The sequence below is a fragment of the Neolamprologus multifasciatus genome, chromosome 13, assembly GCF_963576455.1.
Source record: "Neolamprologus multifasciatus chromosome 13, fNeoMul1.2, whole genome shotgun sequence".
Taxonomy (NCBI): domain Eukaryota; kingdom Metazoa; phylum Chordata; class Actinopteri; order Cichliformes; family Cichlidae; genus Neolamprologus; species Neolamprologus multifasciatus.
Genome location: NC_140451.1, coordinates 14,906,508 through 14,912,080, shown reverse-complemented (window position 1 = coordinate 14,912,080; position 5,573 = coordinate 14,906,508). Strand labels below are relative to the sequence as shown.

General features: G+C 38.0%; 1 long non-coding RNA gene across 1 annotated transcript; it reads right to left on the bottom strand.

Moving 5' to 3' along the window:
* Nucleotides 1-490: 490 nt before the first annotated feature.
* LOC146505236 (uncharacterized) lies at nucleotides 491-4,609 on the bottom strand. The gene is made up of 2 exons (XR_014877457.1): nucleotides 2,424-4,609; nucleotides 491-1,623 (listed from the first exon to the last, which is right to left on the bottom strand). It is a non-coding gene; the product is annotated as an uncharacterized LOC146505236 (long non-coding RNA).
* Nucleotides 4,610-5,573: the final 964 nt, after the last annotated feature.

Below are 5,573 nucleotides of genomic sequence, written 5' to 3'. Positions count from 1 at the left end.
ACATTAAGCTGTATAACAGGAGTGAGTGAGATGTCGACTTACTGGTCCACCTCAGCAGGACTGACAGTGACATGGATCGACAGAGAAGGTGATTTGGAATAAAGGGTGGAGATACCAGAAGGCAGAATATCTGTCTTTCTCCTTCAGCAGGATACCAAGGATGTGCAGATACAAATACCTGGCTATCCCACAGGCCAATGAGAACCATGACAAAAAAGCAAATAAGTCAACCAAAGCCAAATACTTGCAGAAGGTGAGGCAGGTGCTGAGAAGCCATGTGTAGGTTAGGAGTAAAATTTAACAATCTACATGGGACCAGGTGCTGGTTTTCCAGTGTGTGCGTCTGATGGCCCAACGCTGACTCAGAGCCATAACACTAGTGATGGGTCGTTCGCGAACGAAATGGCTCTTAGAGCCGGCTCTTTGAAGTGAACGACGCGAGCCGGCTCCTTATTGGGAGCCGTGAGGTTTTTTTCTTCTTTCTCTCACCCTCTCTCTCGCCCTTTTTTCCGCTAAACTCCGCACGCGCGGCCTGTACTTTGCGCTGGGCAGAGGGGGGAGGGGCGTTAGTTACACTAGCAGTAGCACAGGAACAGAGCCAGAGAGAAAGAGAGCGAGGGACAACAACGTCACATTAGAAAGGTATAGTAATCATCCACTATTTTCAGTTGCAGATGATAAAGGATTCACAAATCATGCAGGCCCATATGACAGAGAATGTGCATCTTCTTTTTGTTTTAATATTTTAATTTATATTTAATTGTGTTGTGGTTTGCAGTGTTTTGTGTTGTTTCACGTTAAATTTGTTTAAAAGGAAAAAGCTGAAAATTTAAATAGTTAAAAGTTTAAAATGTAAATAGTTCTTTGTATTATATGATTTATTTATTACATTTTATGTGGAGTGAATAAATAAAGTATATTTATGGTGGCCCTTAGAGACAAAGGAGTACAAACTCCAAAACATGTACAAACTCCAAAACACGTACAAACTCCAAAACGCTTAAAAACTCAGAAGCACGTACAAACTCAGAATCACGTACAAAAGACAACAGAAGTGCTCCAGGTTTCTAGGGCGCAGTGTTGAGCGTTTGTTACCTAGTGGCTACACAAGCCAGGAAGTATCAACAACCGGATTTGGTGTGTGGTAATAACAGGTAAATGAATTTTTTTTTTAATTATTTGAATAAATATGAGTGCTTGTCTATAAATACACAAACAATACGCACATGCTTTCAATTGTGTAATTTAAGTGATCTGGGTAGCTCTGTTTTGGAAGTTCAGTTCATGCTAGAAATGTGTTTTAGAGTTTGTACGTGCTTTGTCTCTAGGGGCCATATATAAACATATATAAATAAAACCACTTTTTTTTTACATTAGTAATTCCTTTTCTGCATAATTTTATATTATTGTTAATGATTAAATAATTAAAGCAACAAAACAACCTGAAGAGCCGGTTCGGAGCCGAAAGAGCCGGCTCTTTTTAGTGAGCCGAGCCGAAAGAGCCGGATCTCTAAAAAGAGCCGGAAATCCCATCACTACATAACACCATCAATGGCTGCAGTATTGAACAGGTGTGGGTGTGTCCTCATCTCCCAGAGGAGTCCAAATTGTCATCAAACAGCCCTACAGACTTAGAAACATGTGAAAACAACCAGACTATCAGCAGTGATTTAAGTACTTTAAGACCTCTGTGAAAATCATTTACAGTATATATCACAGAATTTAAGGCCTTTATAATCACAGAGCACACAGAGAAAAGTACTAAACTGAATCAATTTCAGCTTTCGTTTCTCATGATGTATATTGTATTAATAATTAAATTTCATTATCTGTAGCTTTGCCACACAGGTGTAGATACTGTAGGTTCAGTGAATGCTTAGATTGCACTGATTAGAATATACTGGACATTCAAAGCTAAGATTCAGCGCACTGTGTTAGAGGCTGGGATTTGATGAATTTGTCATATATACAACCTTTGATCATCGTTTATGTCCAGTTGAATGAATCTGTGCACTCACATATTAAATGAGCTGAAATCAGTAGTGTGATCTCCAGTCTTGATATAAGGAATGAGAGAACTGACAGTTGTTATTTTAATCAGCCTGTCTCAGTTGTTCAAACTCACAAGTATCACAAAGTAATGTGGTAACATCTGGACCGACGAGTTTGCTGTCAGCATTTTAATCGCTAGTTTAAAGGCTGTAGGCTGCAGCCGTTGCTCTAACACTGTATAAATGTAAGAGGCCTCAGTGCTGGTTCTAATAGTCTGAGCTGCTTCCAGCTTTATTTGTGAAGAGCACAGCAGCTTACAAAACACGTAGCTAGCTCGTACAGCTGCGACGTAAAACTTTCATAAGCTAAGATGACCTTAAAATAACAGGCTACGTGCGGTGATGCTAGCGTTAGCCACGTTAGCGCGTTACCTTCACAGGTGGTCAGACTTTGTAAACAGGCACTCAGTCAGAGGTTGGGCTCTCCGTTTCGCTGCAGGGTCCCTTCATTCTTTATATATCCGTGTCGAGGCGAGTGTAAATCCCGAGGCTGAACGGCCTTTGTACAAACACACGCTTCTTAGCAGGGCGAAGTTATGAGCTAGAAACATCCAGGCTGGCAGACAGCCTGTGTCTGACCAACCAATCAGAGAGCTCCTTACATCCCTCAGTGTGGCTAATTTGAATAGCAGCAGGATTTTTAAAATGAAGTTGTTAATCCAACTGCTAATCCAACTGCTAATCCACATGTTAATCCCTGAGCGAACAGGAAAGGGAAATGGATTTTGAAATGCACTTTATTAAAGTGCAATTCGAAAAAGGTTTTTTAAATGCAGTTTAATAAAGTGCAATTCGAAAAAGGTTTTTGAAATGAAGTTTAATAAAGTGCAATTCAAAAAAGATTTTTGAAATGAAGACTTAAAAAGCATTTTAAAAATCAGTTTATTAAATTGGAATTCAAAAATGAATTTACAAATGCACATTTTATTCTACAATTCATTATTTAAGCACAGAATTTTTTATTTCGATGCGCGTGGCTCTTGTGGTCCTCCATAAGTTTGAGGAACACACAAATACCGCGCCCAGCCATTGAGAGGGAGATGTCTTCTTCTTTTCAGCTGCTTCCTTTAGGGGTCATCACAATGGATCATCGGCCTCCATCTCATCCTATCTCTAGGATTTGCATCCGTCACACCAACCTTCTGCATGTCCTCCTTCACTACATCTACAAATATTTTCATCATATTAACAAATATAAAGTCATAAAATTTGTCTGTGCTGTGATCTGAGTCCAAAATCTCAAAAACATCTCTCTCTGTGTCTTAATATCAACCCCATACACACTGTTAATATAAGAGATTGGTAAGTACATTAGATACTATATTGCTGGTTTATACTGTATCAATGGTAATGGGGTTCTTAGACAATTTAAAACTACAGAAGTAACACCTTTGGACCTATTAATACGTCTCCCTCTCTCTCTCTTCTTCTCTTTCCTTTGATAATCTTTAGCCATTCTATCAGCCACTGCTATCTTAAAAGGGCACACATTACATGTATGCCAAGAACAGAGGGAGTTGCGGAGGTTCATTAGTGAATCCAATTATTTTTCAGAAACTCCAAACAACCTGAATGTTGTTGATAGATACATACATATATACACCACATAAATATTCATGCTGTTAATAAGAAAACTCCCCCTTGAGCAACTAACAAATTATGAGATATCCAGTCACATTCTAAAAGGGCCTCAAAATGTTTTTCTATCACTTACCCACAAAGTAGCAGGTTTTCACAAGAGACATTTGTCCTGGAGGTACAAAACTGTGATATAATTTATTTCCAAGCCACTATACTTTTGAAAGACCTTGTTTTGGTTAATTTGGTATCAAATCCAAAGAAGCCTCAAAAAAGCTAATTTTTGCAAAGAGCGTTTGGCTTATGCAGACTTTATATATAAAATATCATTACAGGTGCAGAGTATCAAAGAGTCTACGCTTACATTACAGCAACAACCACACTTTACATACACACAAAAGTCTTCTTTCACTAGCTGGGCCCACGTCCTCATTTTAGGTCTGACAGTGTTTTAGTAGGTAAAGGTGAATGCTTGGACATGAATTGAGCTGCAGTTTGGGGAAGGCTTCGAAGGGAACTGGCGACGGCTACCTGGCCTCGCAGATCACCATGTACTATATAGAAGTGAAGAACTTGAAGAATTGAAAAGGGGAAGGAGGGTGAACTGGGAGAACCTATATAGATGAGAACCGGAAGGAGCGTGTTAGGTGTGGTCCCACTCCTGAAATTCTGATACTTAATCTCCAATTATATTTTGCTTTAAAGAGCTGCACTTTCTTATAGTTTGCCAGTCTTTCTGAAGGTGTTTTGAATTTTTCTTTTGGCTTCTTTTTCACTCATTTACTGTCCACATGACACTGACTGAGAATTATCCCATCTTTAAAAAGGAAATAATTTAAGGAGTGAGTATGCAAAAGATATCTGACAACTTTTGTTGTCTTTTGTTGAATCTTTTAAAAAATGCTAAAGATAATGTAGTTTCACAATTCATATAAGAGTATTTTTGCATTACCACTTCTTTTGGAGAAGTGCATTGTAGAGCATGCACAAGTGCATTGTGCATGCTTTGTTCTCCACTTCCGGGATTAAAAATGTATTTATAGCAGATGAACAATATCTGAAAGTCATGTGCTTAAGAAATAGGAATAGATGTATCTTTTAGTGGATCTAGCAATTATTCTCCAAACCCTCATTAGAAATTTTGTCACTTTAGGGAAGAATGGCGAAAAAGCTGAAGTATCCTACGTTACATAAGACCTGAAATCAGTGGCAAAAGGTTTTATGGAGTGATGAGAGGTAGGACAGTGTATCTATCGCTATGTCTGCATAACAAAGCGTGGCTTTACAGGAGAAGCCTGGAGAGCTATTCCTGAAGACTACTTAAAGAAATTACATGGTCAAGAAATTAAAGCTTGCGTAAGAGAGTTCAGGCTGTGTTGAAGAATAAAGGTGGTCACACCAAATATTGAATTTCCAGCTCATTTAAACTGTAGAGACTCTTTTTTTCACAGTATATACTGCGTTTCCATGTATGTTTGCACATGTTTTAAAAAATCACTACATTTAGCTCCAATTTTTCTAACAAAATTTAAAGAAATGAAGAGTGGCTAAAGACTTTAGTTACTATATATAGATCATTTAATTTGTCTTTGACAACATTTTGCAAAATGAACACCAGAATTAATCAATAAATATTATGGATTACGTTCTTTATGACCCTATTTTTAGTTATTTTATTTTCCTTCCTTTCAATCATCTTGGAATTGCACACAACAGGAATGAATTACTTGCACTCATCATCCCAGAAATCTTCTATTACAATTTTACATTGTGTTCTAGCTCAGTGGATCACAGGTAACGTGAACAAAACCCTTAATTACCAGTTAATGATGCGATCAGATGATAATATAAAGAGAAGAAGCGTAACCGGTTTTCCACAGATCAGGTCATGGTGATGAGTCAAAAGGATTTCAGCAGAACAAATATCTCTATAAACCACATTTA